Source organism: Crotalus tigris, unplaced genomic scaffold, assembly GCF_016545835.1.
Source record: "Crotalus tigris isolate CLP2741 ecotype Arizona unplaced genomic scaffold, ASM1654583v1 scf7180000018183.1131761, whole genome shotgun sequence".
Lineage (NCBI taxonomy): Eukaryota > Metazoa > Chordata > Lepidosauria > Squamata > Viperidae > Crotalus > Crotalus tigris.
Genome location: NW_024096870.1, coordinates 783,700 through 794,343, shown reverse-complemented (window position 1 = coordinate 794,343; position 10,644 = coordinate 783,700). Strand labels below are relative to the sequence as shown.

General features: G+C 38.8%; 1 protein-coding gene across 2 annotated transcripts in view; it reads right to left on the bottom strand.

Moving 5' to 3' along the window:
- The window catches only part of CEP44 (centrosomal protein 44), a 90,776-nt gene that overhangs the window by 18,130 nt on the left and 62,002 nt on the right, over positions 1-10,644 (bottom strand). The window contains exon 12 of one of the 2 annotated variants that reach the window (XM_039348831.1): positions 760-1,251. The exons of the other annotated variant lie outside the window; for it this stretch is intronic. The gene's annotated coding sequence lies outside the window, so the exon portion shown is untranslated. Of the gene's footprint in view, positions 1-759; positions 1,252-10,644 lie in introns of those variants that run through there. 2 annotated transcript variants of the gene reach the window in all.

The window sequence follows — 10,644 nt, the reverse complement described above, 5'->3', positions numbered from 1 at the left end:
GTTGTTATCCATTTACATCAAAATTTGCTTCACATTTCTCACAAAATATACATACACTAGAAAAACAAATGAACAAAACTAGCTTTTTCTGTGAGTGTGAGTTATTTCTTCTGGCAGAATGAAACTTTTAGATATAATACCATGACTCAACACAAAACTTTAAACATTTGGAATACAATGTTAAATTACAAATATTTTTACTTATTTTTGTGCTTTCAAGTTAGTTTTTACTCCTGACCACTATCTAGACTATTCCCTGCAATTTTCTTGGCAATTTTCTTTCTTTCTAGGGCTGAAAGAACTGACTGGCTCTAGATTACTCTGCCGGGTTCATACCTAAAGGGGGGCTAGAATTCATGGTCTCCCAGTTTCTAGCCTGATGCCTTAACCACTATGCCAAACTGGCTGTTATATTTACAGTATTAATTCCAGATTAATAATGGACAAAATCTAAAGAACTGTGAAACAAGATAGTCAGCTCCAATAGCAGTTTGGAAAATATTTTGAAAATTATAAATGTCTGTGGAGATTCTCAATCATCCAGGTTATGGTTGTCCCAAAGGTGCTTTTTCAAGAGGCAACTAGAGTTACTTGTTTTTCTTTGAAGATGTTTCACTTCTCGTCCAAGAAGCTTCTTCAGCTCTGACTGGATGGTGGAGAATGGAAGGATTTATATTCCTGGAGCTGTCTGGTCATTTGCATCATTTTAGAGAATTGTTGAGGCCACTTGAAGTTTATCTGTATCCTCAGGATAACCTGAGTGGTGTAAATGGGTGTGGAGCCTTCTTGGAACTGCTGAAAGGATTGTGTTGTAGAGTGGAGATAGATGATGTTGTATCCTTCCCCCTCTGATAAGAGAGGGCTATAATTTGAAAATTATATTTTTAACAGAGCACATTTGCATTAATTCATAATACATAAAGAAATCAAGCTTAGGCTAATATTCAGAAGTGACATTTTATTGCTATTTGCATTACAATAATATTCTTCAGAATCCAGTATATACAATAAAGCATATATGTGTGTGAAATCATCCCCTCCCTCCCATTGATCCACAAACCCAGAAAGGTTGGAGACTGCTGAGATACAGGGTGCCATTTTTCTGTAAACATGTCCTTTAAAAAAATTGCAGATTGTCTCTTTCTCTCTTGTACACGTGCTGCTGTGTTACGTGTTTATTATCCAATGAAAGACACCCAGAAGTCTTCCAGATAACTGGAAGGCTGCCAAGTATGAGAAACTTTCAGGTGGCTGTAGAGGGATGAGAAACCGTTTATATATTTATTCCACTGATTAAATTAAGGGAGTTGCTTCCATTGAACAGCATAAATATGCAAATGCCTGCCTGATATCCAAACCATCACCTAACCTGCTAAGCCTTGAAAGTAATTTATTCATGGAGTTAATTACTGGTATCTTCAAGAATGGAGTGTTTGGCACATAAGAGAGAGGAAATATACCTTAAACCAGTAGGAAAACTCAGAATCCATATTCATGTCTGAATTCAAAAATACACCCAAACTATGAGTCCAGTTTGAGTAAATCCCTGATTTCTAATTATTCTCTTTAGCTGATCGGAAATTGATTAGGGTACAAGTGTCCACATATGGCTCATGGGTGTTATGTGGCCCCAAACAGCTAGTATCATGGCCTCACAAATTAATAAAAAAATAAAAAATGAACAAAGTTTGTTATTTATATACATTAAATATATATTTATATATATTTTATTATATATTTTATATGCTGCCCAAGACTGTTCCTCTTAGTCAATGCAGCATAGGTAAGCCAAAACATTGGACAACCATGGACTGGAGCATGCATCAGTTTTATGTGACACACACTTATATATAAAAAAAAAATTGGCAGAGCTTCAATTCTACCATTGTGGATATTGTCTTGACTTTTTTTTCATTACACTCCTAATTGTCAGGTTCAGTTACCAAATTAGAATGAGGACAGCTTTCTTGTATTGAAATGGAGAAAAGAGATAAGGTTGGGTATCATCAGTTCTGACAAAAATCCTGAAATCTCTTCCTCAGATTCACACATATATTAAACACAAAGATAAGATGAAACCATCAATGGTCAACAGTCACAGGCCTAGTTAATACAGGATATTATTCTATAATATTTGTTTGTTACTGTCTTGTAAAAAAGGTAAAGGAGTTCCTGTGGATTTTACGCCTCTAGTCATTGCTAATTATAGAGAGCTGTGCTCATCTCTGTTTCAAGACCATTGAGCCAGTGCTGACCGAAGACATTTCTGTAGTCATGTGGCCAGCATGACATCATGGAGCGCTGTTACCTTCCCACCACAGTGTATCTATTTATCTTCACATTTGATGTTTTCAAACTGCTACGTTGGACGAACTAGGGTGAAGAGCGGAGCTCATCCCATCATGTGGTACTCAGGTCTTGAACCTGGGCTGCTGGCTTTCCAGGCGACAAGCCCAGTGTCTTAACCGCTGACCCACTGCACCACCTTTTTTGTCTTTGTATGATGTATTAATCTAGTTTTCATGTTTTAGGATTATACACAGACCAGACTGCTACAGTTTAGCGAAAATCTAGCTTAACATGTGTGAATTTAATCATGGTGCCAAAAATAAATCTCCCAGCACCAGCTTGGAATTCAAAAAAGTCTCAAGAACTGAAATAGCAAAAGGAAAAATGCATCAAAGTCTAAAACAAAGAGATAGAATGCCTGTGGCAACTAAAAAAATATACGAAGATGTGAGCTGAATCAGTGCTTTGGCTAAAAAATCTGCTAGGAGTAGAATTCTCATTATATGACACTATTTGGAAGTGAGGAATATCTTGTATAATACGAACAGTGAAAAGATTTCTAAGAAAAGGGTGAAGATCAGATTACTAAATCATAATTTGTAACATGATCAGACAAAACTAGCAAACAGGAATATAGAATCTGAAAACAAGTGAGCAAAACCATGAGAGATAACATGAAAATAACAGATCATTTTAATTGGAATACACTGACTTTAACTTGTTGGCTAGTGGGTTTTCAATTATGTTGGTGATAAACTCTATGACAAAAGCCCTAGATTACTTTCTATATAAAGTCACTAGGAAAACAATTTATGGTTGCAAGGCAAGAAATATAGAAGTTTTAGTCCATAAGTTTATGACATTCAAAAAATTAGGAAAAGAAACTGACAGCTACAGATGCTACGCATTCAAGCATATTTGAAATATCCAATGTTTATAGAAACGATTAAGAGATCCAAAACTGAACTACAATAAAGAAAACAGTATAATTGGAAACAGATCTAAAATACTGCCAATTTTGCTTTCCATGTGACCTATTTTCTAATCAAATACATTCCTACAAATTAATCCCTATGACTGCATTTATAAAACAATTTGGTATAAAATGTGTATTATAAATATGTATTTCTAACGATAGGTAGAAACAATAGGATACTAATCCAGAGACCTATAGAACTCATATCAACACATATTTAATAGAGATATATCTACGCTTATGCAAAGTGAAACATTATTTAAGGGAGGGTAAATAATCCAAAAGCAAATAATTGTATAAATTGCCCATTACACATTGAAAAAGATCAACCAGAACATTCATGTTTCTTGTAAATACTTCAGAAATTTATTTCATCATTTATTTATTGGAGTTCTACTCCAACTTGTTTTTCAGCAATGAAGGCAGTTTAGAGCGATTAAAAGGGAGCACATTCCACAGCTATAGATTCACTAAGAGAAGACCTGAGTAGGATAGTCAAAAGTTGTGCTTCTAACAACATCAGGGATGGTAACTGAATTTTGCCCCATTTTATGACTTTTTTGCCACATCTGTTAACTGAATTACTACAGATGTTAAATTAGTCACATGGTTGTTAAGTGAATTACTACAGATGTTAAATTAGTCACATGGTTGTTAAGTGAATCTGGTTTCCTCATTGATTTTGCTTGTCAGAAGGTTGGAAAAGGCGATCGCAAGACCCTGGGACACTGCAACTGTCATAAGTGTGAGTCAATTGTCAAACATCTGAATATAAATCACATGACCATGGGGATGGTGCAACAGTCATAAGTGTGAAAAATGATCATAAGTCACTTTTTTCAGTGCTGTTGTGACTTTGTATGGTTACTAAATGAACTGTTGTAAGTTGAGGACTACCTGTATTTCTCAGGACTTTGGAAACAGATCTTTCATTGGAAGCATCAGAAGAACTACTGTAGCTGGCTAAGGAATTCTGGAAGTTGAAGTTCATCCATCTTAAAGTTTCTAAGGTTGAAAAATACTGTTGTAACTGCTATGGTATATTTTGTGTTGATTACGATTTTCAGAAGCTCTTCAACAACAGAAGGCTCACGCTGTCATTTATTAAGCATTTGTTAAGGTAGATTTTATTTATTTATTTATTTATTTATTTGTTTGTTTGTTTATTCAATTTCCATAGCCACCCTCTCAGTCAATGAATCTGGGTGGCTTAATTCAAAAATATATATCACAATCAAATAACTAAAAATATTTTAAAACAATAGAAACAATTAAAAAACAATAGAGATATCCAGAATAGATATTCCTAACAGCCCAGATACTAGGCCAGTTAACAATATAGCCAAGAAATGGCTGTAACCAAGTTGTGGATAACTGCTAAATGCAGCTGGTTCATCTGCCATTTGCAAATCCAGTAGTATATAGTGATCAAGGAGCACTCCCAAACTGGTAATGTACTGTTTCTGGATCGGTATAGCGCACGGGTCGGCAACTCCAGAGCCACATATGGCTCTTTGAGCCATCTCCTGCAGCTCCGGAGCCTCCACCATTTGCAGAGAGAGACAGAGACAGAGATGAAGAGGCACTTGCGCTTTCCTTCTCTCTCTCTCTCTCTCTCTCTCTCTCTCTCTCTCTCTCTCTCTCTCTTTCTCTCTCATGCAGACTTGCCCCCTTGCAGAGCTCCTGATTCACCCTGCGCCCCGCTCCCTGGGAGAAGGGTGGCCAGGAAGTCCCTTTCCCAGGCTAGCCCCATCCAAGGTGCACATAGCTGGGGAGCCGCGTGGAAAGTCCCGGGATCCCCACTGGGAGTGGCCCAGCTGAGTGGGCCAGCCCTCCCGCAAGCTGCGGCCCCGGTTGGCCAAGCAGCAGCAGAGCCGGAGTTGGAGGGTGAGTGGCAGGGGGAGGGAGGGGGTTTCAAGTCCGTGGAGCACCGCCGTGAAACAGCCGTGGGGCAGGTGGCGCGGCCCCTCCCAGTTTACCTGTACCAGGTAAATGAGCCGGCCATATGTTGCCCAGGCCAGGTGACAGTCCTGGCTGGGCCGGCGGCCAGCGGGGGCATCATTCCTGGGCCATCCCCGGGCTGCTGAGCCAGCCATGTGTCGCCCTGGGCCAGGCGACGGTCCCAGCTGGGCATCGGTTTTTGGGCTGTTCCCTGCTGGTGGGGGCATTGTTCCTGGGCCGGCCCTGGGCCAGGTGGCAGTCCCAGCGGCCGGCGGGGGCATCAGTTTTTGGGCCTCTAAGCCAGCTACGTGTTGTCTCGGGCCGGGTGGCAGCCGGCGGGAGCATCGTTCCTGGGCCGCTAAGCTGGCTATGCATTGCCCCAGGCTGGGTGGCAGTTCAGGCTGGGCCAGTGGGGGCATTGCTTCCTCTGCCATCCCTGGGCAGCCGAGGTGGCCAAGCTTCTTTGGTTGTTAAGCCGATGATACCGCCTGTGTCCATTTCTGGTTAAGCAGGGAGAATGCTAATTGGGGAGTGGGGGGGAAACAGAGAGACCCCCATCCTGCTGCCAGGCTGTTGGTTGCAGGTGGATTATCTGTCAAAGAGCTGCTCGCTCGGCTGGACCTGCAGAATGGAAGAAACTCCCGCAAACGGCTGAAAACTGATCTTGTCAAGAGCTATTTTCTCCGGTAGACAGAACCAACATTGTCAGCCTCCGAGGTGGAGTGGGGGGCTCATGTGTGGCCTTGGCAGGAACCCAAAACCCACCTGTCTGTCATATCTATCAGGAGCCGATGAAAAGAGGTGGATAGGGCACAGTAATGCTGTTGAAGAGATAATGCTCAGTGGAGACCCAGCCTCCCTCCCTCCTTCCCTCTCTCTCTGTCTCTCTCTCAGGCAAGGATTTCACACTATGTTTATGAGAGAGTCACGTCTAAATGAGATCTGGATAAACTTTCCTCTCCAGAAGGAAAGACAGAGAAGAAAGATAGAAGAGAAAGAAGAGAAAGAGAGAGGAAAGAGAGAGAGAAGAGAGAGGTGGAGAGAAGAGAAAGAGGGAGAGGAAAGAGAAGGAGGGAAAGAGGAAAGAGAGGGAGAGGAAGAGAGAGAGGAAGCGCAAGTGCCTCTCTCTCTCTCACACACACACACACATACACACGCACGCACACACACAAACAAACAAACACACTGAGGGCAAAGGACTGGCAGACCAAGGACAGAAAGAGGGAGGGAGAGAGACCTTTTGACATCTAAAATGAAGATAATACTGCATATATCCTTTTTTACTATATATATATATATATATATATATATATATATATATATATATATACACACACACACACACACATACATACACACACACATAAAAAAACGAACACCAGAATATAATAAACCAACCTGTTTAATATAAACAAGCCTGTGGTTAAGAAGAGTCACTAAACTTTCGTCCAGCCAAAAACTGCTGGTGTCATCAGAGTTAGAATAGAAGGAGATTGGGAAGGCAGCTCATATAGCCTCCTGCCTCTGTGCCCGGCTCCTTGAGCACGTCATCGGCCCGTTGATTGTATTAATCCGTATCGCACAGAGTTGTTCCGCATCAGGCAAACTGTCCTTGGCTCCACTGGTTGTTTTACGATCCTCAAGTGCTCTTTTAGAGCGTGTGCAAGCACTTGGAGGGCGTCCCTGAGCCCAGACTCCCTCCCTCCCAGGGCCATTATCCTCCCCCATCAAGCCGTTGTCATAATTCCTGCACTCCAGTCCTGCAACAAGCAGCTGTTCCAGCATTCCTGCTCTCTGTCTTCCCCCTCCCTCCTTGACACGCTCAAGGAGCCGGGCGCAGAGGCAGGAGGCTATATGAGCTGCCTTCCCGGTCTCCTTCTATTCTAATTCTGATGATGCCAGCAGTTTTTGGCCGAATGAAAGCTTAGTGACTATTCTTAACCACAGGCTTGTTTATATTAAACAGGCTGGTTTATTATATCCTGGTGTTCATTTTTTTTCTTTTATTTGTTAACATAATGCCCAGGATTTGCATTTTTAATATTTTAAAAGACACACACACACAAACACACACACACAAAAGATAAAAAAGAATATATGCAGTATTATCTTCATTTTAAATGTCAAAAGGATTTTGCGGCTCCCAGTGTTTTGTTTTGGGTGGGAAACGGGTCCAAGTGGCTCTTCGAGTGTTTTGGGTTGCCTACCCCTGGTATAGCCCATCCAGAGGAAGCCTCATATCAATTACAGAAACTTGCTTTCTAAAACAATATTTCTATTGCACCTGGATTTAGCTTTATCTTGTTTTCTGTCATCCAGTCCATTACTGAGATTAAGCAACATCCAATGCTATTGTTTGTTCCCTGGAAGATATATCAGAACTACTCTCTACGTACTGTGTTGTAACAAGATTAGGAAAATACATGTTTGCAAGACTGATACTGGTAATGCTGACTAATACATACAATGGAATTTAATTAAAGGAATATTCCCCTAGTAGGTGGCACATAGTAACAGTATTAAATTAACAACTTTGTCCCTACTGAACATTCAGTGAATATGCATGTTTTTTCTTGTGTGGACTTTAACTTTAAACTGTATCTCATAAAAAAAGCAATACAAAGTACTCCAGCAATAGCTGTATCTTTATTTACACAATATAGCTGGGTTAAAAAATTCATTAATAGAATACTGGAAAGTGAATACTGGTGTAGATGATTTATCAAATAGAGAATAGTGAATTACTCTAAGATGTGATTAAGTTTAATTGATGAAAACTGGACCCCTTCTCTAATGTTTATGATTATAGAATCTACAGATTAATTTCCACTGTTTTCAGCTGTTGGTCTAGAAAAGGTATTATAAAAAGTTAAGACTAATAGATAATTATTTTCCCCCTAATAATATAGATTAGGTGCCTAGAACAATTATTTTCAACAATATATATCATGGTCAATAAGAGAAAGCAGGCTGGTGTGCATATTAATATTACTTATTATATACAATATTTAAGCACTGATTCAGACACAGAAGGAAACACTTTGGGTAGCTATTTTGAAATGGAAATTAGTTTATTATTTATTTATAAAATGTATAGGCTGCCTATCTTACCTCAAGGTAACTCTTGAGGTAATATTTGCCTTTTAGCCAGTGCATAGCTTAAATATTTACAAACAATATTGCATTCTCATGCAAAAACAAAATTAAAATATACTATATATTTTTCCAAAAGGGTCACACACAAGATTTTATTAATCCATTTCAATCAGATTTTCATGTGGGTCATTTTACTTAATTGGCTGTGGCCAATGATTTGCTGCTGGCTAAAACAAATCTCCAATCATTTATATTAGAGCTTCTGATTTGTGGTATTTGACACCCCTTTATCTTATCCCGGTTCATTAGGCGCCATGCCTTTTGTCAGGTTTTACATTTTTTGCTAAAGAGAAAATGTCTTCTCTCAGTTATCTGTGAGCATTCTTTTAGTTCAGATTTAAGTCCATGATTATTTTGTACACTTTGTTATTAGATTTAGGTCCAAAGTAGTACAGCTTGTGTAGTGTTAGGTTGTTTTTAATATATTCCCATTCTTCTTTTATAGATTCCTATATTCTATCATGTTTCTCATAGATATCCTTAGCTGCAAAAGTTGGACCATGAAAAACTAGATGAAAGGAAAATTGATTCATTCACGTTGTGATGTTAGAACTCCTGTGCATTCCCTGGACAGCAAAGATGACAAGAAAGTACTGGACTGTGTAAAACCAGACATATCACTAGAAGACAAAATCACAACATTCTACCTTACTTATTTGAGCCATGTCATGTGATCAAATTCCCTGGAAAAGGCACTTATGCTTGGAATAGTCAACAGAAAAAGGAAATGAGGCTGCTAAAAACCACAGTGGCTAGACAACAGCAAAGGTGTCAGAGCATAAAACAACTGAAAGAAGCTACGGTATACTAGATTGAAAACTGTGGAGGGAACTGGTCTATAGAATTGCCTAGAATCAGATATAATTGAATAGGTAATTTCATCATCACATTGGTTTGGTTTTCAGAAATATTATCAGTTTAAATCTCAGGTGTTCATCTGAGTTATTTAAAAACCTTAACTATATTTTGTATCCTTGATTCAATAACACAATCATGGTTAATTATTTTTTTTCCCTCATATTAATTTACCTCTCAAGTTTTGAAGCTTTTTCCCATTTGGCTCCCATACTCTGGAATCAATTCTGTTATTGTTATTGATTTTACTTTGTGTTTCTGTAACTGTTAGATAATTGTTTACATCAATTATTAATTTATGTTAAGAAATGGATGTCATTGTATATTACATAGTTGTATTGAGATAATTATGCATAAATTTAGAGTTATAAGAAGTGGGCTTAGTGCTTTCCATCATCCAATTTTTCTGAATCCAAAACTCATCCAAGGATTAAAACAAGATGTTTACACTGTGATGAGGACAGACACATTCCATTCTTTTTCTTTTTCTGCCATCAGTGTGCTGTTTCTTTTAGTCAGTTGGTTAGCAGAAAGCCTCTGGTTTCTTAAAATTATTGGTAAGGTGAGATTCTTACATTTGTATTCCTTTACCAAGCCAAAAGCTGATAATGGGAGGCAAGAGAATGCTATGTTCTTGATTCAAAAAACAGCAACCTCTCCATTGAAATATTTTTTCCCATATGTCAAAAAGATCAAAGAAAGTTTGGAATGTATGATAATTGCAAGCCTTCAGCTACAATGTCATTTGATCACTGCATCAGTTCATCTTAGAATAGAACAGAATAGAACAAAACAGAATAGAGCTGGAAGGGACTTGGGAGGTCTTCTAGTCCAGCCCCATGCTCAAGCAGGAGAACCTATACCATCTCAGACAGGTGATTGTCTAATCTCTTCTTAAAAACCTCCAATGATGGAGCGCCTATGATTTCTGGAGGCAAGCCATTCCACTGGTTGATTGTCCTCAGGAAGTTTCTCCTTAATTCCTGGTTGCTTCTCTCTTTGATCAATTTCCAATCAATAAATGATTAGGAACAGGTCTATTAGACAGCAGCACTTTATTTGAGCAACTCTTGATTTTTGAAAAAGTCCTGAAACAATCTAAGCCACTCTCATACAATTCATATTTACTACTATTTAAAACATGTTTATGATGAACTCTCTTCTGCATTTTAAATTAATAATGTCCCATAATGTAATTACCATTTCAATTTTAGGCATCAGATTCTTTGACTACTTACCATGGCTCCTAAAGGGAAATCAGGTGATCCTGTAGCATACTATGCAAATATCTAATTATATCTCATCTTTAGGGAGGGACCAGCTCTGCCCTTCCCATGGTGGAAATTTACACTAGAAATAGATAAAGATGTGGGGAGAAAGTAAAAGCCAAATACTAGAGAAAATGAACACACTTGCTATTTATTTAT